We start from the raw sequence: 22960 nt of genomic DNA on the forward strand, positions 1-22960 counted from the left end.
ACCTCAGTACTGGACACAAGTGACCATGCGTATGACTCCCGTTCATCAGGAGGTGATTCGCTTCCTGGTACTGTATAATTTACATGATGTCTTAGTGCTTGGTCTGCCATGGTAACAGACTCATAACCCAGTCCTGGACTGGAAAACAATGTCTGTGTTAAGCTGGGGGTGTCAGGGGGTTCATGATGATGCATCTCCGATTTCTATCGCTTCATCTACTCCTTCTGAGGTTTTTGAGGAGCCTAAGCTCAGTTCGCTTCCTCCTCACAGGGATTGCGATTGTGCTATAGATTTGATTCCTGGCAGTAAATTCCCTAAAGGTCGTTTGTTCAATCTGTCAGTGCCAGAGCATACTGCTATGTGGAATTATGTTAAGGAGTCCTTGGAAAAGGGACATATCCGTCCATCTTCGTCCCCTTTGGGAGCAGGTTTTTTTTTTGTGGCCAAAAAAGATGGTTCCTTGAGGCCTTGCATAGATTATCGTCTTTTGAATAAGATTACAGTCAAATATCAGTATCCTTTGCCATTGTTGACTGATTTGTTCGCTCGCATTAAGGGGGCTAAATGGTTCACTAAGATTGATCTTCGGGGTGCGTATAATCTTGTGCGGATAAGGCAGGGTGATGAGTGGAAAACCGCATTTAATACGCCTGAGGGCCATTTCGAGTATTTGGTGATGCCTTTTGGACTTTCTAATGCTCCTTCTGTCTTCCAGTCTTTTATGCACGATATTTTCCGTGAATATCTGGATAAATTTATTATCGTGTATTTGGATGATGTTTTGTTTTTTTCTGATGACTGTGAGTCTCATGTTCAGCAGGTCAGGAAGGTGTTTCAGGTCCTGCGGGCCAATTCTTTGTTTGTAAAGGGTTCTAAATGTCTCTTTGGAGTCCAGAAGATTTCTTTTTTGGGGTATATTTTTTCCCCTTCTACTATTGAGATGGATCCCGTCAAGGTTCAGGCTATTTGTGACTGGACGCAGCCTACATCTCTTAAGAGTCTAGAGAAGTTCTTGGGCTTTGCTAATTTTTATCGTCGCTTCATAACTAATTTTTCTAGTGTTGTTAAGCCTTTGACGGATTTGACTAAAAAGGGTGCTGATGTTACTGATTGGTCTCCTGCGGCTGTGGAGGCCTTTCAGGAACTTAAGCGCCGGTTTTCTTCTGCTCCTGTGTTGCGTCAGCCAGATACGTCGCTTCCTTTTCAGGTTGAGGTCGATGCTTCCGAGATCGGAGCGGGGGCGGTTTTGTCACAGAGAAGCTCCGATGGCTCAGTGATGAAGCCATGTGCGTTCTTTTCTAGAAAATTTTCGCCCGCTGAACGGAATTATGATGTTGGTAATCGGGAGCTTTTGGCCATGAAGTGGGCATTTGAGGAGTGGCGTCATTGGCTTGAGGGTGCTAGACATCGTGTGGTGGTCTTGACTGATCACAAAAATCTGATGTACCTTGAGTCTGCCAAGCGTCTGAATCCTAGACAGGCTCGTTGGTCACTGTTTTTCTCCCGTTTCAATTTTGTGGCTTCATACCTGCCAGGTTCAAAGAATGTGAAGGCGGATGCTCTTTCTAGGAGTTTTGTGCCTGACTCCCCTGGAAATTCTGAGCCCACTGGTATCCTTAGGGATGGGGTGATTTTGTCGGCTGTCTCCCCAGACTTGCGACGTGCTTTGCAGGAGTTTCAGGCGGATAAACCTGATCGTTGTCCGCCGGAAAGACTGTTTGTTCCGGATAATTGGACCAGTAGAGTCATCTCCGAGGTCCATTCTTCTGTGTTGGCAGGTCATCCTGGAATATTTGGTACTAGAGACTTGGTGGCCAGGTCTTTTTGGTGGCCTTCCTTGTCGAGGGATGTGCGTTCTTTCATGCAGTCTTGTGGAGTTTGCGCTCGGGCTAAGCCTTGCTGTTCTCGGGCCAGTGGATTGTTGTTACCTTTGCCTATCCCGAAGAGGCCTTGGACGCACATTTCCATGGACTTTATTTCGGATCTCCCTGTCTCTCAAAAAATGTCCGTCATATGGGTTGTGTGTGACCGCTTTTCTAAGATGGTTCATCTGGTACCCTTGCCTAAGTTACCTTCCTCCTCTGAGTTGGTCCCTCTGTTTTTTCAAAACGTGGTCCGTTTGCATGGCATTCCGGAGAACATCGTTTCTGACAGGGGATCCCAGTTTGTGTCTAGATTTTGGCGGACGTTCTGTGCTAAGATGGGCATTGATTTGTCCTTTTCGTCTGCATTCCATCCCCAGACGAATGGCCAGACGGAACGAACTAATCAGACTTTAGAAACTTATTTAAGGTGTTTTGTTTCTGCTGATCAAGATGACTGGGTTTCCTTTTTGCCGCTTGCCGAGTTTGCCCTTAATAATCGGGCTAGTTCTGCTACCTTGGTTTCTCCTTTCTTTTGTAATTCGGGGTTTCATCCTCGTTTTTCCTCTGGTCAGGTGGAGCCTTCTGATTGTCCTGGAGTGGACATGGTGGTGGATAGGTTGCATCGGATTTGGAGTCATGTGGTGGACAATTTGAAGTTGTCCCAGGAGAGGGCTCAGCAGTTTGCTAATCGCCGTCTGTTATGTTTGCTAATGACAGGTGTTATGAAGGCAATCCAGAAACACAGTGTGCTTAGCGATCAGAGCGCACACAGAGATCTGACAAATACCCAAAAAAACAAGAACGAGCTCTGAGATGTGGAAACTCTGTAGACTGCACACCTGATCCTATCCTAAACACAACTAAAAGCGGCTGTGGATTGCGCCTAACAACTACCTAGGCAACTCGGCACAGCCTAAGAAACTAGCTAGCCTGAAGATAGAAAAATAGGCCTGACTTGCCCCAGAGAAATTCCCCAAAGGAAAAGGCAGCCCCCCACATATAATGACTGTGAGTAAGATGAAAAGACAAAACGTAGGGATGAAATAGATTCAGCAAAGTGGGGCCCGATATTCTAGGACAGAGCGAGGACAGTAAAGCGAACTTTGCAGTCTACAAAAAACCCTAAAGCAAAACCACGCAAAGGGGGCAAAAAAAACCCACCGTGCCGAACTAACGGCACGGCGGTACACCCTTTGCGTCTCAGAGCTTCCAGCAAAACAAAAGACAAGCTGGACAGAAAAAAAGCAACAAAAAAGCAAAAAGCACTTAGCTATACAGAGCAGCAGGTCACAGGAACAATCAGGAGAAGCTCAGATCCAACACTGAAACATTGACAAGGAGCAAGGATAGCAGCATCAGGCGGAGTTAAGTAATGAAGCAGTTAACGAGCTCACCAGAACACCTGAGGGAGGAAGCTCAGAAGCTGCAGTACCACTTGTGACCACAGGAGTGAATTCAGCCACAGAATTCACAACAGTACCCCCCCCTTGAGGAGGGGTCACCGAACCCTCACCAGAGCGCCCAGGCCGACCAGGATGAGCCGCATGAAAGGCACGAACAAGATCGGAAGCATGAACATCAGAGGCAAAAACCCAGGAATTATCTTCCTGAGCATAACCCTTCCATTTAACCAGATACTGGAGTTTCCGTCTAGAAACACGAGAATCCAAAATCTTCTCCACAATATACTCCAATTCCCCCTCCACCAAAACCGGGGCAGGAGGCTCAACAGATGGAACCATAGGTGCCACGTATCTCCGCAACAACGACCTATGGAATACATTATGTATGGAAAAGGAGTCTGGGAGGGTCAAACGAAAAGACACAGGATTGAGAACCTCAGAAATCCTATACGGACCAATAAAACGAGGTTTAAATTTAGGAGAGGAAACCTTCATAGGAATATGACGAGAAGATAACCAAACCAGATCCCCAACACGAAGTCGGGGACCCACACGGCGTCTGCGATTAGCGAAAAGTTGAGCTTTCTCCTGGGACAAGATCAAATTGTCCACTACCTGAGTCCAGATCTGCTGCAACCTATCCACCACAGAATCCACACCAGGACAGTCCGAAGACTCAACCTGTCCTGAAGAGAAACGAGGATGGAACCCAGAATTGCAAAAAAATGGAGAAACCAAGGTAGCCGAGCTGGCCCGATTATTAAGGGCGAACTCAGCCAACGGCAAAAAGGACACCCAATCATCCTGGTCTGCAGAAACAAAACATCTCAGATATGTTTCCAAGGTCTGATTGGTTCGTTCGGTCTGGCCATTAGTCTGAGGATGGAAAGCCGAGGAAAAGGATAGGTCAATGCCCATCCTACCACAAAAGGCTCGCCAAAACCTTGAAACAAACTGGGAACCTCTGTCAGAAACAATATTCTCAGGAATGCCATGCAACCGAATCACATGCTGAAAGAACAAAGGTACCAAATCAGAGGAGGAAGGCAATTTAGCCAAGGGCACCAGATGGACCATTTTAGAAAAGCGATCACAGACCACCCAAATGACTGACATCTTTTGAGAAACGGGAAGGTCAGAAATGAAATCCATCGAAATATGTGTCCAAGGCCTCTTTGGGACCGGCAAGGGCAAAAGCAACCCACTGGCACGAGAACAGCAGGGCTTAGCCCTAGCACAAATCCCACAGGACTGCACAAAAGTACGTACATCCCGTGACAGAGATGGCCACCAGAAGGATCTAGCCACTAACTCTCTGGTACCAAAGATTCCAGGATGACCAGCCAACACCGAACAATGAAGTTCAGAGATAAGTTTATTAGTCCACCTATCAGGGACGAACAGTTTCTCTGCTGGACAACGATCAGGTTTATTCGCCTGAAATTTTTGCAGCACCCACCGCAAATCAGGGGAGATGGCAGACACAATGACTCCTTCCTTGAGGATACCCGCTGGCTCAGATAAACCCGGAGAGTCGGGCACAAAACTCCTAGACAGAGCATCCGCCTTCACATTTTTAGAGCCCGGAAAGTATGAAATCACAAAGTCGAAGCGGGCAAAAAATAACGACCAACGGGCCTGTCTAGGATTCAAGCGCTTGGCAGACTCGAGATAAGTCAAGTTCTTATGATCAGTCAATACCACCACGCGATGCTTAGCTCCTTCAAGCCAATGACGCCACTCCTCGAATGCCCACTTCATGGCCAGCAACTCTCGATTGCCCACATCATAATTACGCTCAGCGGGCGAAAACTTCCTGAAAAAGAAAGCACATGGTTTCATCACTGAGCAATCAGAACCTCTCTGTGACAAAACCGCCCCTGCTCCAATCTCAGAAGCATCAACCTCGACCTGGAACGGAAGAGAAACATCTGGCTGACACAACACAGGGGCAGAACAAAAACGACGCTTCAACTCCTGAAAAGCTTCCACAGCAGCAGAAGACCAATTAACCAAATCAGCACCCTTCTTGGTCAAATCGGTCAATGGTTTGGCAATGCTAGAAAAATTACAGATGAAGCGACGATAAAAATTAGCAAAGCCCAGGAACTTTTGCAGACTTTTCAGAGATGTCGGCTGAATCCAATCCTGGATGGCTTGGACCTTAACTGGATCCATCTCGATAGTAGAAGGGGTAAAGATGAACCCCAAAAATGAAACTTTCTGCACACCGAAGAGACACTTTGATCCCTTCACAAACAAAGAGTTAGCACGTAGGACCTGAAAAACCATTCTGACCTGCTTCACATGAGACTCCCAATCATCTGAGAAGATCAAAATGTCATCCAAGTAAACAATCAGGAATTTATCCAGATACTCACGGAAGATGTCATGCATAAAAGACTGAAACACAGATGGAGCATTGGCAAGTCCGAACGGCATCACTAGATACTCAAAATGACCCTCGGGCGTATTGAATGCAGTTTTCCATTCATCTCCTTGCCTGATTCTCACCAGATTATACGCACCACGAAGATCTATCTTAGTGAACCAACTAGCCCCCTTAATCCGTGCAAACAAGTCAGATAATAATGGCAAGGGATACTGAAATTTAACAGTGATCTTATTAAGAAGGCGGTAATCAATACACGGTCTCAGCGAACCATCCTTCTTGGCTACAAAGAAGAACCCTGCTCCCAGTGGTGATGACGATGGGCGAATATGTCCCTTCTCCAGGGATTCCTTCACATAACTGCGCATAGCGGCGTGTTCGGGCACGGATAAATTAAATAATCGACCTTTAGGGAATTTACTACCAGGAATCAAATTGATAGCACAATCACAATCCCTATGCGGAGGTAGAGCATCGGACTTGGGCTCTTCAAATACATCCTGATAATCAGACAAGAACTCTGGGACCTCAGAAGGGGTGGATGACGAAATCGACAAAAATGGAACATCACCATGTACCCCCTGACAACCCCAGCTGGATACCGACATGGAATTCCAATCCAATACTGGATTATGGGTTTGTAGCCATGGCAACCCCAACACGACCACATCATGCAGATTATGCAACACCAGAAAGCGAATAACTTCCTGATGTGCAGGAGCCATGCACATGGTCAGCTGGGCCCAGTATTGAGGTTTATTCTTGGCCAAAGGTGTAGCATCAATTCCTCTCAATGGAATAGGACACCGCAAAGGCTCCAAGAAAAACCCACAACGTTTAGCATAATCCAAATCCATCAGATTCAGGGCAGCGCCCGAATCCACAAACGCCATGACAGAAAACGACGACAAAGAGCATATCAAGGTAATGGACAGAAGGAATTTGGACTGTACAGTACCAATGACGGCAGACCTAGCGGACCGCTTAGTGCGCTTAGGACAATCAGAAATAGCATGAGTGGAATCACCACAGTAGAAACACAGACCATTCAGACGTCTGTATTCCTGCCGTTCAACTCTAGTCATAGTCCTATCGCACTGCATAGGCTCAGGTTTAACCTCAGGCAGTACCGCCAAATGGTGCACAGATTTACGCTCGCGCAAGCGTCGACCGATCTGAATGGCCAAAGACAAAGACTCATTCAAACCAGCAGGCATAGGAAATCCCACCATGACATCCTTAAGAGCCTCAGAGAGACCCTTTCTGAACAAAGCTGCCAGCGCAGATTCATTCCACTGAGTGAGTACTGACCATTTCCTAAATTTCTGACAATATACTTCTATCTCATCCTGACCCTGACACAAAGCCAGCAAATTTTTCTCAGCCTGATCCACTGAATTAGGCTCATCGTACAGCAATCCGAGCGCCAGGAAAAACGCATCGACACTACTCAATGCAGGGTCTCCTGGCGCAAGAGAAAATGCCCAGTCTTGAGGGTCGCCGCGCAAAAAAGAAATAATAATCAAAACCTGTTGAATAGGATTACCAGAAGAATGAGGTTTCAAGGCCAGAAATAGCTTACAATTATTTTTGAAACTTAGAAACTTAGTTCTATCTCCAAAAAACAAATCAGGAATAGGAATTCTTGGTTCTAACATAGATTTCTGATCAATAGTATCATGAATTTTTTGTACATTTATAACGAGATTATCCATTGAAGAGCACAGACCCTGAATATCCATGTCCACACCTGTGTCCAGAATCACCCAAATGTCTAGGGGAAAAAAAAAAAAGTGAACACAGAGCAGAAAAAAAAAAAAAATGATGTCAGAACTTTTTCTTTCCCTCTATTGAGAATCATTAGTGAGGCTCCTTGTACTGTTATGTTTGCTAATGACAGGTGTTATGAAGGCAATCCAGAAACACAGTGTGCTTAGCGATCAGAGCGCACACAGTGATCTGACAAATACCCAAAAAAACAAGAACGAGCTCTGAGACGTGGAAACTCTGTAGACTGCACACCTGATCCTATCCTAAACACAACTAAAAGCGGCTGTGGATTGCGCCTAACAACTACCTAGGCAACTCGGCACAGCCTAAGAAACTAGCTAGCCTGAAGATAGAAAAATAGGCCTGACTTGCCCCAGAGAAATTCCCCAAAGGAAAAGGCAGCCCCCCACATATAATGACTGTGAGTAAGATGAAAAGACAAAACGTAGGGATGAAATAGATTCAGCAAAGTGGGGCCCGATATTCTAGGACAGAGCGAGGACAGTAAAGCAAACTTTGCAGTCTACAAAAAACCCTAAAGCAAAACCACGCAAAGGGGGCAAAAAAACCCACCGTGCCGAACTAACGGCACGGCGGTACACCCTTTGCGTCTCAGAGCTTCCAGCAAAACAAAAGACAAGCTGGACAGAAAAAAAGCAACAAAAAAGCAAAAAGCACTTAGCTATACAGAGCAGCAGGTCACAGGAACAATCAGGAGAAGCTCAGATCCAACACTGAAACATTGACAAGGAGCAAGGATAGCAGCATCAGGCGGAGTTAAGTAATGAAGCAGTTAACGAGCTCACCAGAACACCTGAGGGAGGAAGCTCAGAAGCTGCAGTACCACTTGTGACCACAGGAGTGAATTCAGCCACAGAATTCACAACAGCCGTCGCCGCGTGGGTCCTCGACTTCGTGTTGGGGACTTGGTGTGGTTGTCTTCTCGTTTTGTTCCTATGAAGGTCTCTTCTCCTAAGTTCAAGCCTCGGTTTATCGGTCCCTATAGGATCTTGGAAATTCTTAACCCTGTGTCGTTTCGTTTGGATCTCCCGGCATCGTTTGCTATTCATAATGTGTTCCATCGGTCGTTGTTGCGGAAGTATGAGGTACCTGTCGTTCCTTCGCTTGAGCCTCCTGCTCCGGTGCTGGTGGAGGGTGAATTGGAGTATGTTGTGGAGAAGATCTTGGATTCTCGTGTTTCCAGACGGAAACTCCAGTATTTGGTCAAGTGGAAGGGTTATGGTCAGGAGGATAATTCTTGGGTGATTGCCTCTGATGTTCATGCTGCCGATTTGGTCCGTGCTTTTCATAGGGCTCATCCTGGTCGCCCTGGTGGTTCTCGTGAGGGTTCGGTGACCCCTCCTCAAGGGGGGGGGTACTGTTGTGAGTTCTGTTTTTGGGCTCCCTCTGGTGGTTACTGATGGTACTGGGTGACTTGTGTTCTCTGCGGTCTCTGGTGTCCACCTGTTCCATCAGGTTATGGGCGTTTCCTATTTAACCTGGCTTTTTTGTCATTTCCTCGCCGGCTATCAATGTAATCAGCGTGTCTTTTTACCTCTGCTCCCTGCGTCTGTTATCTTCAGGACAAGCTAAGTTTTGATTTTCCTGTTCCACGTTTTGCTTAATTTTTGTCTTAGTCCAGCTTGCAGAGATGTGATTCCTTGCTGCTGGTTGCTCTAGTGGGCTGAAATTACTCCTCATGTTCCATGAGTTGGCACATGAGTTCAAGTAATTTCAGGATGGTTTTTTGAAGGGTTTTTCGCTGACCGCGCAGTTCACTTTTGTATCCTCTGCTATCTAGCTTTAGCGGGCCTCATTTTTGCTGATTCTATTTTCATAACTACGTATGTGCTTTCCTCTCATTTCACCATTATTACATGTGGGGGGCTGCTATTTCTGTGGGGTGTTTCTCTGGAGGCAAGTGAGGTCTGTGTTTCTTCTTATAGGGGAAGTTAATCCTTCGGCTGGCGCGAGACGTCTAGGAATCATCGTAGGCACGTTCCCCGGCTACTGCTAGTTGTGTGTTTAGGTTCAGGATCGCGGTCAGCTCAGGTTCCATCACCCTAGAGCTTGTTTTGTTTTTGTGCTTGTCCTTTTGTGATCCCCTGCCATTGGGATTATGACAACCATGTAAACCTATGGAAAACCAAATCCGCTGTGCCCATGGTGCGGAAAATACCGTGCGGAAACGCTGCGTTGTATTTTCCACAGTATGTCAATTCTTTGTGCAGATTCCGCAGCGTTTTACACCTGTTCCTGTATAGGAATCCGCTGGTGAAATCCACACAAAAAACACTGGAAATCCGCAATAAATCCACAGGTAAAACGCAGTGTGTTTTAACGGATTTTTCAAAAACGGTGCGGAACGTGGGCGGATGGCCTTAGGGTTGGAATTAGAGTTAGCGTTGGAATTAGGATTAGGGTTGGAATTAGGGTTAAGATTAGGGTTAGAGCGCAGTATCCCCTGAAGAGGTAGAGGAGGTTTTGGAGTCCCTACCCATGGGAAAATCACCTGGCCCTGATGGTCTGACGTACAGTCATGGACAAAAATTTTGAGAATGAGACAAATATTAATTTCTCCAAAATCTACTGCTTCATTTTTTCTAATGGCAATTTGCATATACTCCTGAATGTCAGAGTGATCAGCTTAACAGCTATTACTGTACTTGCAAAGTCAATATTTGCCCAGAAAATGAACTTTAACCCCCAAAACACATTTCAACATCATTGCAGTCCTGCCTTAAAAGGAGCAGCTAACATCGTTTTAGTGATTGATCCATTAACACAGGTGTGGGTGTTGATGAGGACAGGGCTGGCGATCAATCAGTCATGATTAAGTAAGAATGACATCACTGGACACTTTAAAAGGAGTCTGGTGCTTGGTATCATTTTTTCTCTTCAGTTAACCATGGTTATCTCTAAAGAAACACGTGCAGCCATCATTGCACTGCACAAAAATGGCCTAACAGGGAAGAGTATCGCAGCTACAAAGATTGCACCTCAGTCAACAATCTATCACATCATCAAGAACTTCAAGGAGAGAGCTTCCATTGTTGTCAAAAAGGCTCCAGGGCACCCAAGAAAGACCAGCAAGCGCCAGGACCGTATCTTCAAACTGTTTCAGCTGCGGGATTGGACTACCAGCAGTGCCGAGCTTGCTCAGGAATGGCAGCAGGCTGGTGTGAGTGCTTCTGCACGCACTGTGAGGCGGAGACTCTTTGAGCAAGGCCTGGTTTCAAGGAGGGCAGCAAAGAAGCCACTTCTCTCCAGTAAAAACATCAGGGACCGACTGATATTCTGCAAAAGATTCAGGGAGTGGACTGCTGAGGACTGGGGCAAAGTCATTTTCTCTGATGAATCCCCTTTTTGATTGTTTGGGACATCTGGAAAACAGCTTATTCGGAGAAGAAGAGGTGAGCGCTACCACCAGTCTTGTCTCATGCCAACTGTAAAGTATCCTGAAACCATTCATGTGTGGGGTTGCTTCTCAGCCAAGGGAATCGGCTCACTCACAGTCTTGCCTAAAAACACAGCCATGAATAAAGAATGGTACCAGAATGTCCTCCAAGAGCAACTTCTCCCAACCGTCCAAGAGCAGTTTGGCGCCCAACAATGCCTTTTCCAGCATGATGGAGCACCTTGCCATAAAGCAAAGGTGATAACTAAATGGCTCATGGAACAAAACATAGAGATTTTGGGTCCATGGCCTGGAAACTCCCCAGATCTTAATCCCATTGAGAACTTGTAGTCAATCATCAAGAGACGGGTGGACAAACAAAAACCAACAAATTCTGGCAAAATGCAAGCATTGATTATGCAAGAATGGACTGCTATCAGTCAGGATTTGGTCCAGAAGTTGATTGAGAGCATGCCAGGGAGAATTGCAGAGGTCTTGAAGAAGAAGGGTCAACACTGCAAATATTGACTTGCTGCATTAACTCATTCTAACTGTCACTATATCCTATTGGTACTCATAATATGATTGCAATTATACTTCTGTATGTGATATAAACATCAGACAAACAATAATAAAAACCAGAGAGCAGCAGATCATGTGAAAATAGAATTTTGGTGTCATTCTCAAAAATTTTGGCCATGACTGTACTTTTACTATAAGACATTCGCCAAAACACTTCTTCCTCACATGACCTCGGTATTTAACTCCTTCTTGCAAGGCGACCCAATCCCGTCCACAATGCTACATTCCCACCTCATCCTCCTTCCAAAGCCGCCTAGGGACCCCTTGGACTGTGCAAACTATAGGCCAATAGCCCTTTTGAATTCGGATTTGAAGGTGCTCACCAGACTGCTGGCCTCCAGACTTAATAAATGGCTACCCTCAATTATTCATAAAGACCAAGTGGGCTTTATTCCATGTTGTCAAGGGGGTGATAACACCAGGAGGGTTGTGGACTTGGTGGACATCTCGAACCGAAAGAAAGTGCAAACACTAGTACTGAGCCTTGACGCTGAGAAGGCTTTCGATCGCCTCTCCTGGCCATTCCTTTTTAGTACGATGCGGATCTTTGGCATTTCGGGGGGATTTTTGTCCGCGCTGAGATCCCTATATAACCACCCTACAGCGGCCATAAAACTTCCTCTCTGTACATCTAAACCATTCACTATATCGAATGGCACCAGGCAGGGGTGCCCTTTGTCGCCTCTTCTGTTTGCCCTTTGCATAGAGCCCCTGGCAGCGTCCATACGACGGGACCCTAATATCTCTGGGGTGATGGTTGGGAGTAAATCTTTTAAGATCGCACTATTTGCTGATGATATTCTATTGACGCTTACTAATCTCCATGTGTCACTTCCGAACCTCATGAGGGCTTTGAGGAGATACGGGGACCTATCTTGATATAAAATCAATTCCAGCAAAACGGAGGCTATGCCGCTGAACATCCCCCCCTGAGATATGGGACCATCTACGCCTGAATTTTAAATTCAGGTGGAAACAGGATGCTGTGAAATATTTGGGGGTGAATATTACATCCTCATACGAGACCCTCTACAAACTAAATTTCCCCTCCCTCTTTAAAGCATCAAAAGCCCGCCTGACTAAATGGCAATCACTTCCTCTCTCGTGGATGGGTCGGATAGCGGCGGTAAAAATGAGTCTTTTACCCAGATTGATCTACGCCTTTGAGACCCTCCCGGTTGGAGTTCCGATCTCGGAATTGAAGTCCCTTCAGGCGGCTATTATTAGGTTCATATGGCAACAAAAGCGCCATAGAGTGGCTAAGTAGGTTCTCACAGCTCATAAGACCAGGGGAGGGCTTTCTGTGCCAAATATTCTTAAATACTACTGGGCTACACACCTGAGGAGAATCCCCTGCTGCACGTCCCTATGGGCCTACAGCAGGTGGAATGAAATAGAGAAATTATGGCTTGCCCCAATACACCCTAACTCTCTTTTATGGTCGCCAGCACAATGTAAGTCCTTTCCACCCCTTCTAGGCCCCATGCAGTCCACTCTTGACATTTGGAACACCTGCACACGAAGATTCGCCCTCATGTCACCTTGCTCCCCCCTGTTGTCCTTCATCTATCATCCACAGCTCCCAAGCAGTTTAGAATCTCCTATGGGTCACCCTTGGCTTAAAGCGGGCTTATTTAGATTTGCGGACATTATAGAAGGGGAGACCATGGAGATTCACTCCTTTGATTATCTTAAGCAACATTTCTCGATTTCCAACAGGGAATTCTTTCAATACCTACAAATTAGAGATTTTGCTAACTCCCTATATGGTAAAGCGGGAGCTTCGATCCCCACGGATTTCGAGAAAATTTGCAGGAGAGGCGTGAACACCAGGGGTCTGATTTCAGAAATTTACAACATTTTATCAGATCCACAGGATGGGTCTGGTGAATCTTTTCTATATATGCGCAAGTGGGAGGCCGCCTTGGAGCGGCGAATTTCTCCCCGAGAGTGGTCTGTCATTTGGAGGAATGCCGCAAAATAATCAGTGTGTACTCTCTACAGAGAAAATATCTATAAGATACTAATACACTGGTATCACACTCCAGAGTTTCTGCACGGACTGAATCCCTCTATCCCTCCCTCCTGTTGGAGATGTGGGGGAAGCACTGGGTCTCTTGTCCACATATTTTGGTCATGCCCAAAAATTGTGCCCTTTTGGGGTCAGGTTAAGTCCCTCATCGATAAGGTATTGCATGCAGACATAGAACTAAACCCGCTAGTGCTTCTCCTGGGTCACGGGGTGCCGGGTATGGGCAAACTTTCCAATAGATTATTGCAACATATCCTTACGGCGGCCAGATGCCTGATTGCGCGTCTTTGAAGACAGCCGAGTCCCCCTTCGCTTCAGGTCCTCCTTGGATGGATCATGGATGTCAGAAGGATGGAACACCTTACAGCCTTACTAAATGACTCGGTGGTGCGCTTCCAGGCTATATGGTCCCCGTGGGATTATTATGCAGCGGGATCCGACCTGTAGTGCGACTGAGTTCGGATTTGATTAATCTTTTTTACTGAGGTTTTTCCCCTTTTTTTTTTTTTCTTCTCTCTTTCCTCCCTTCCCTCTACCCTTTACTGTCTTGTCTTGTCTTTGTAATTTACGTCTTTGTAGAATTAAGGTAATTGATAGCCTTATATCGTCTATATCGTTTATATTGTTTATTGTTCATGCATTCTATACAGAAACTAAATACTTGTAAGACGCTGTTTTGTTCTACAATGTTTAATAAAATAAAAAATGTTATGGTTAAAAAAAAAAAGATTAGGGTTACGGGTGTGTTGGGGATAGGGTTAGGCTCATGGTTAGGGTTATGGTTGGGATTAGGGTTAGGGGTGTGTTGGGGTTAGGGTTGTGGTTAGGGTTGGGATTAGGGTTAGGGGTGTGTTGGGGCTATGGTTGTGGTTAGGAGTGTGTTGGGGTTAGAGTTGTGAATAGGGTCATGGTTAGAGTTGGGATTAGGGTTAGAGATGTGTTGGGGTTAGTGTTGGAGTTAGAATTGAGGGGTTTCCACTGTTTAGGCACATCAGGGGGTCTCCAAACGCGACATGGCGCCACTATTGATTCCAGCCAATCTTGCGTTCAAAAAGTCAACTGGTGCTCCCTCCATTCCGAACCTCGATGTGTGCCCAAACAGTGGTTTACCCCCACATATGGGGTACCAGCATACTCAGGACAAACTGGACTAAAACTTTTGGGGTCCAATTTCTCCTGTCACCCTTGTGAAAATAAAAAATTGCTGGCTAAAAAATCATTTTTGAGGAAAGAAAAATGATTTTTTATTTTGACAGCTCTGTTATAAACTTCTGTGAAGCACTTGAGGGTTCAAAGTGTTCACCACACATCTAGATAAGTTCCTTGGGGGGTCTAGTTTCCAAAATGGGGTCACTTGTGGGGGGTTTCTACTGTTTGGCACATCAGGGACTCTGCAAACACAGCGTGACACCCGCAGACCATTCCATCAAAGTCTGCATTTTAAAACGTCACTTCTTCCCTTCCGAGCCCCGATGTGTGCCCAAATAGTGGTTTACCCCCACATATGGGGCACAAGCGTACTGAAGACAAACTGGACAACATCATTTGGGGTTGAATTTCTCCTGTTACCCTTGTGAAAATAAAAAATTGCGGGCTAAAAAATCATTTTTGAGGAAGGAAAAATTATTTTTTATTTTCACGGCTCTGCATTATAAACTTCTGTGAAGCACTTGGGGGTTCAAAGTGCTCACCACACATCTAGATAAGTTCATTGGGGGGTCTAGTTTCCAAAATGGGGTCACTTGTGGTGGAGCTCCAATGTTTAGGCACACACGGGCTCTCCAAACGCGACATGGTGTCCGTTAACGATTGGAGCTAATTTTCCATTCAAAAAGTCAAAAGGCGCTCCTTCCCTTCCGAGCCCTGCCGTGCGTCCAAACAGTGGTTTACCCCCATATATGAGGTATCGGTGTACTCAGGAGAAATTGCTCAACACATTTTAGGATCCATTTTATTCTGTTGCCTATGTGAAAATGAAAAAATTGAGGCTAAAAGAACATTTTTGTGAAAAAAAAGTACTTTTTCATTTTTACGGATCAATTTGTGAAACATCTGGGGTTTAAAGTGCTCACTATGCATCTAGATAAGTTCCTTGGGGGGTTCTAGTTTCCAAAATAGGGTCACTTGTGGGGGAGCTCCAATGTTTAGGCACACAGGGGCTCTCCAAATGCGATATGGTGTCCGCTAACGATTGGAGCTAATTTTTCATTCAAAAAGTCAAATGGCGCTCCTTCCCTTCCGAGTCTTGCCGTGTGCCCAAACAGTGGTTTACCCCCATATGTGAGGTATCGGTGTACTCAGGAGAAATTGCCCAACAAATTTTAGGATTCATTTTATCCTGTTGCCCTTGTGAAAGTGAAAAAATTGAGGCTTAAATGAATTTTTTGTGAAAAAAAAGTACTTTTTTTATTTTTACGGAGCAATTTGTGAAGCACTTGGGGGTTCAAAGTGCTCATTATGCATCTAGATAAATACCACGGGGGGTCTAGTTTCCAAAATGGGGTCAATTGTGGGGGAGCTCCAATGTTTAGGCACACAGGGGCTCTCCAAACACGACATGGTGTCCGCTAACGATTGGAGCTAATTTTTCATTCAAAAAGTCAAATGGCGCTCCTTCCCTTCCGAGCCTTGCCGTGTGCCCAAACAGTGGATCCCCCCCCCCACATATGGGGTATTGGTGTACTCAGGACAAATTGGACCAAAAATCTCATGGTCCAGTTTCTCCTTTTACCCTTGGTAAAATAAAACAATTGTTGCTAAAAGATAATTTTTGTGACTAAAAAGTTAAATGTTCATTTTTTCCTTCCATGTTGCTTCCGCTGCTGTGAAACATCTGAAGGGTTAATAAACTTTTTGAATGTGGTTTTGGGCACATTGAGGGGTGCAGTTTTTAGAATGGTGTCACTTTTGGGTATTTTCAGCCATATAGACCCCTCAAACTGACTTCAAATGTGAGGTGGTCCCTAAAAAAATGGTTTTGTAAATTTAGCTGTAAAACTGAGAAATCGCTGGTCAAATTATAACCCTTATAACTTCCTAGCAAAAAAAAAATGTTGTTTCCAAAATTGTGCTGATGTAAAGTAGACATGTTGGTAATGTTATTTAGTAACGGATATAGCGTGCACTCTGTCAGAGAATTGGGGTGCAGGTGTAACGGACCAAATGGTCTCGTAGATAACTAAATATAAATTTCACCGCACTCTCACAGGGAATGTGATGCCAAAATATTAACAAATTTATTCAATGTGTTCAGGGAGCATAACAGAATATTTCAAAAAAGCGATAAGAGACGTTTTGGCTCCACCAGAGCCTTCATCATACTCGCTTGTTTAGAGAGTTTTTAGAGAGTATAGGGAGAGTAGGGATAAGGATCCCGGTGATGCTAAGTTTGCGTAATGCCCAGGCGTATCTGCGCAATGTTGGGACAACTTTTGATCTGGGTAGAGGAAGGAGGTAGCAGCGCTCCCGTGCCTAGCTGTAGTGATCGCTACCCCCAAAAAATGAATCAATCAGCCAGCCCTTATCACACACAGTGCTGACATGCCAACAAGCAAAATGTCTTGCCCAGAGCCACCCAATCCCCCTTGGAGTCTGACTGGAGAGTTGGTCGAGCATGGTCCCTCTGCTCCATCCAATGTTTTATGGGGCTGATGGTAACGTCCAAGAGATGTCTCACAGGAGATCCAGTAAATGTCTATTGTGGGAATTGTCATCTTAAAAATTTACAATAACTTACAAAAGTAATAGTGGAAAATGTGTGCGCTGACATGAGAGGCGTTTTGGATGTGCATCAAAAAGTCAAGTTGAATCTTAAAATAATACATAAATTGTTTGTCTCTTCCCATAATGGAAAGAATTCTGCGTTGGCACCGTTACCTGGGGCCGGCTATGCTTAGTTTTAATTCTACTCTAAGATCTGCTCCTGCTTTATGTAAGCTATGGCTTCTAGATACAAGGGCATCTCTCCAAAGAAGGAATACTTGTCTTAAATGTAATTAACAATTGTTGTTCCCTTTCAGAAAATCTTAGTTACCACTTGCACTTTGGAGTAAAAAAATAAAAAACATACTTTACTCGCTCTCCAGGTCCCAAGTATCATGTCGACGCCACCACCGCTTTCTGAGCCCTGCCATACTTACTTTTCGTCGGCGTCCCGGCACGCTCCCGCAGCTGCTGTTCCCCGCCTGGCACCGCCTCCTCCTCAGCGCTCGCACCCGGCTTCTGCTTCACGTCGGGTGCACACGCGCACTGGGTTCAGTGCTGCGTGCGCACACTTCTGAGCTCGGTCCTTGTCTCTCTTGTCTGCCCTCTCTATCTCCCTGGAGGGCTCCAACAAGGAAGTACTGCACTGCACTGCCCTTATTAGGCAGCCTCTTCCTCTTGGCCGTGCCTGATGCTCATTTGTGATCCACAATTGAATCTGGCTTCACGTCCCTCCTGCGTTCCTTCCTGCCTTCTTGTTCGCCACTCACTTCCCGTTGCTGTATCCTTTAGCTAATCCTGGTCTTCTCCTTTTTTCTCTCCTAGTGCCTGCTTTCCGGTGTCCTCCGTCCTGTCCGTGTTCCAGTGTCCTTGCCTGCCTGCCTCCGTCCTCCACCTTGATCGTGTTCCAGTCTCCAGCCTGTCAGCCCGTGTCCTCCGTCCAGTCCCTACTCCTGCATCTTGCCTTCCTGCTCGTCCTCTCCGTCCAGTCCGTATTCCCATGCTTTCCCTGTTTCTGTCCCTCATTAGTCCTTACTGATCCCTACTAGTTGCCTTCTTATCCGTCCTGCCTTACCAGCTGCCATGGCAATAGTCTCATTCTGGTCTACCCCTAACGCTCCCTGTATAGGGGGTGGTGCACTTGGTCAGCTCGCCCGTAGGAAATTCTTTGTCACGGTCCAGTGGGTCCACCCTATAGTCCTCACAGTTAATCCTCACAGTAGCATCAGGCCATGGACCCCGCTGGTGTTTCTGCCTCTGCCCAAAAGGAATTAGTATTCCTACGGGAAAATCAGACCAGGATCATGTCCTTTTTAAAGACTATGGAGTCTCGTCTTTCGGCCTTACAGCCCTCTGAACCGGGAAACGCCTCTCAGCTGGCCGGTCCTCAGCAGGATCTCACCCAGCAACGCGACACTCAGTCCCATATTCTTAATTATATGGCCTCGGTCGATAACCGGCTTCTCTCCCTCCAGACTGCCGCTCTCGTTCCTGCGCAGGCTTCTGCTCCGCATTCATCACCCCGTCTTGCTAGGCCTCCACGGTATAGTAGAAATCCTAAATTATGTTGTGGGTTTCTTAACCAGTGCTAGTTGCATTTCGAATTATCACCGCAACAATACTCCATCGACCGAGCTAAGGTGGCCTTTGTGGTGTCCCATTTGGAGGGAGAGGCTTTGGCTTGGGTGAACCCTCTCTGGGAGCGAGACGATCCTGTGGTTTCCCAACTCGCTACCTTCCTAGTCACCTTCTGAAAGGTGTTCGACGAACCCAGTCGCCTGGCCTCTACCACCGAGTCCCTCTTTAACCTCCACCAGGGCTCTCTCTCTCTTGGCCAGTACGCGATACATTTCCAAACTTTGTCCTCTGAGCTAGGGTGGAACAATGAGGCTCTGGTGGAAGCTTTTTGGCGAGGTCTGTCATCCCTGATTAAGGACGAGTTGGTAGGTCGAGACACACCTACATCTTTAGATGATCTAATCTCATTGGCGACTCACATTGATCTACGCTTCCAGGAGCGCTCCCGTGAATCTGCCAGGGAGAGGAGACCTCTCTGTTTGACTTCAGCTACACGTAGTCCCTCCTACTCTCAACCCGCTTATGCTTCTTCCATTTCTACTCCTGAGCCTATGCAAGTAGACCGTCTCAAACCGGCAGAACAGCGCCGCAAAGAGAGACTCGCGCAGGGTCTTTGTTTTTACTGCAGCAGCGCCACTCATCTACTGCGTTCCTGTCCTCGAAGGCTGGGAAATGCCTCTGCCTAGGGCAGGTAAGAGAGGTCTCCCTAGGTAGCAGTGATTCCTCACCTCCTCTTATCCTCTCTGTTATATTTCATTTGGGTTCTTGTCGCTTCTCTGAGGAGGCCTATATTGATTCGGGAGCGGCTGGGAACTTTGTTTCACTTGAGGCGGCCAGAAAATTTGGGATTCCGGTCAGATCCCTGGAGACTCCTAGGCAGATAGCTTCAGTCAACGGTCAGCCTTTGCGGGAGGCCATCGATCTGGTCACTGAGGAAGTGGAACTTCAAACTGGAGCCTTACACCGAGAGAAGATAGCCTTCTACGTGCTGTCCTCATTGTCCCATATGTTCCTTCTGAGTCTTCCGTGGTTGAGAACTCACGAACCCATCTTGGACTGGCGAACCAGAGACATTCTACGTTGGGGTCAGTCTTGTCAGTCCGGGTGCCTGCTTCCCGTTCAGCCTGTTAGGTCCTCTCGGCCTGCCTCGGTCCTCGCGGACTTGCCTCCGGCTTACCGCTCCTTTGCAGACGTATTCAACAAGAAAGAAGCAGAGACTCTACCGCCGCGCCTTCCGTATGATTGTCCGATTGATCTCATTCCTGGTTCATCTCCACCTAGGGGTCGTATTTATCCTTTGTCTCCTTCCGAGACCCAAGCCATGTCCGAGTACGTCCAGGAGAATCTGGCCTCCGGGGAGCTTATAATTTAATCCGTATCCGCTCCGGGGATGAGTGGAAGACTGCTTTTAACACCAGAGACGGGCACTATGAGTATATGGTTATGCCCTTCGGTTTATGCAATGCTCCTGCAGTATTCCAAGAATTGGTGAATGATATTTTTCGGGATCTACTGTACACCAGCGTAGTGGTGTACTTGGACGATATTCTTGCATTTTCTCCAGATCTGCCTACTCACAGAAAAGACGTTCGACAAGTACTCCTGCATCTAAGAGAGAATCATCTGTATGCTAAACTTGAGAAGTGCGCCTTTGAACAGTCATCTCTTCCGTTCTTGGGTTTCATCATCTCTGACTCTGGCTTACATATGGATCCGGGAAAGGTGTCTGCCGTGCTCGACTGGCCGCGTCTGCACAGCGTTAAGGCAATTCAGCGTTTTCTTGGATTTGCAAATTATTACCGGCAATTCATCACTCACTTTTCCTCTTTGTCCGCTCCCATCTGTTCTCTAATACGAAAGGGGGCTAATCCTCACGTTTGGTCGTCAGAGGCCGAAGATGCCTTCCTGTCTCTCAAGCAAGCCTTTGCCTCAGCTCCCATACTCCATCGACCTAAAGCTGACAAACCCTTTGTTCTTGAGGTAGATGCTTCAGCCACCGGAGCCGGAGCAGTACTCTCCCAGAGGACTTCTGCCGGCCGGTTTGCTCCATGTGGTTTTTTCTCCAAGACTTTCTCCTCCTCTGAAAGGAACTATTCCATCGGTGACAGGGAGCTTTTGGCCATCAAGTTGGCACTGGAAGAGTGGAGGTATCTTTTGGAAGGAGCCGTACATCCTTTTGTGATCTACACGGACCATAAGAACCTGGCATACATTCATTCTGCACACAGACTTAATCCTCGGCAAGCCAGGTGGGCTCTGTTCTTTGCCCGTTTTGACTTTGAGCTTCGCTTCCGTCCTGCTAATAAAAACTTCAAGGCTGACGCCTTTTCCAGATCTTTTTTGTTGGTAGATACTGAGGAAGAACCTACGCACATCATAGATCCTTCCAAGGTCATCACGGCTGCACCAGTTAGTCTATCCTCTTTACCTTCGGGTAAGACTTTTGTTCCAGAAAGCAACAGGAAGCGAGTCTTACATTGGGGACACGCCTCCAAATTGGCGTGTCATGTCGGTCTCAAAAAGACCCTCAGTCTCGCTACTACTGGTGGCCTACCCTTCTTCAGGATGTCCGAAGTTTCCTAGCCTCTTGTCCGTCTTGTGCCAAGAATAAGGTTCCTAGGCAGTTACCTTCTGGGCTTTTTCATCCTCTTCCGGTTCCCTATACTCCATGGCAACACATTGCAATGGATTTTATTACTGACCTGCCTCGATCTTCAGGCTGCACCATCATCCACGTGGTCATGGATCGATTCTGCAAGATGGCTCATTTCATTTCTCTTCCTGGTTTACCATCAGCACCCGAGTTGGTGAGAACTTTCATCCAACATATTTTTTGTATTCATGGTCTACCTCAGCATATTGTTTCTGACAGGGGAGTTCAGTTCACCTCTTGGGTCTGGAGCACTCTTTTCAAGTATATGAATATCACACTTGACTTCTCTTCTGCCTACCATCCGCAGACCAACGGTCAGGTGGAGCGTACGAATCAGATTCTGGTGTCTTATCTCCGTCATTTCTCCAATGTTCACCAGAACGATTGGTCTGACTTACTCCCATAGGCAGAATTTGCGAATAACAATCATACCAGCGAATCTTTTGCCAAGTCTCCTTTTTTTATCGTCTATGGACAACATCCTGGCGTACCTCTACCGGTTCCTTCTGTCTCTGGTGTGCCGGCAGTTGATCTTCTGTCTAGAGAGTTCTCCTGGGTCTGGCAGGAGACCAACTCCGCTCTCGAACTAGCTCGGGACAAGATGAAAAGACATGCTGATAAAAGGCGCATCGATTCCCCTTTATATCATCCTGGTGATAAAGTGTGGTTATCTTCCAAGTTTTTTCGCCTTAAGATCACTTTGCATAAGTTTGGTCCCCGGTACATCTGTCCTTTTGAGGTTTTGGCCGGCATCAATAATGTCTCTTACAAGCTGAGGCTACTCACCTCTCTCCGTGTCCCCAATTCTTTCCACGTTTCTCTCCTGAAGCCAGTTGTTCTTAACCAGTTTCATGCCTCGACTCTTCATTCCCCTCAGCCTGTTTCCATGGATGATGTTTTTGAAGTTAAGGACATTCTTGCCATGAAAAAGCTTAGAGGGAGGACTATGTTTCTGGTTGATTGGAAGGGTTTTGGTCCTGAGGAGAGATCCTGGGAGCCTCAGGATAACATCCAGGCTCCTCAAATCTTAGCTAGATCTCTTTCCAGCCTAAAACGAGGGGGGCATAAAGAGGGGGGTACTGTCACGTCGCCGCCAGCACCGCTTCCTGAGCCCTGCCATACTTACCTTTCACCGGCGTCCCGACGTGCTCCCGCAGCTGCTGTTCCCCGCCTGGCACCGCCTCCTCCTCAGCGCTCTCACCCGGCTTCTGCTTCACGTCGGGTGCGCACGCGCGCTGGGTTCAGCGCTGCACGCGCACACTTCTGAACTCGGTCCTGGTCTCTCTTGCCTGCCCTCTCAATCTCCCTGGAGGACTCCAACCCAGAAGTACTGCACTGCACTGCCCTTGTTAGGCAGCCTCTTCCTCTTGGCCGTGCCTGATGCTCATTTGTGATCCACAAGTGAATCTAGCTCTGTTATGACCTGGTGGTTAGGAGCACCCGGAATGACCTGATAGTTAAACCTCATACAGGACGAGCTCTGGGATGTGGGAACTCTGCTGACCGCAAGCCCTAATCCTATCACACACACTAGAAATAGCCGTGGAGCGCTCCTGACCAGACCTAGGTGCCTCGTCACAGCCTAA

This window comes from Ranitomeya imitator, chromosome 3 (genome assembly GCF_032444005.1).
Source record: "Ranitomeya imitator isolate aRanImi1 chromosome 3, aRanImi1.pri, whole genome shotgun sequence".
NCBI classification, from domain to species: Eukaryota; Metazoa; Chordata; class Amphibia; order Anura; family Dendrobatidae; genus Ranitomeya; species Ranitomeya imitator.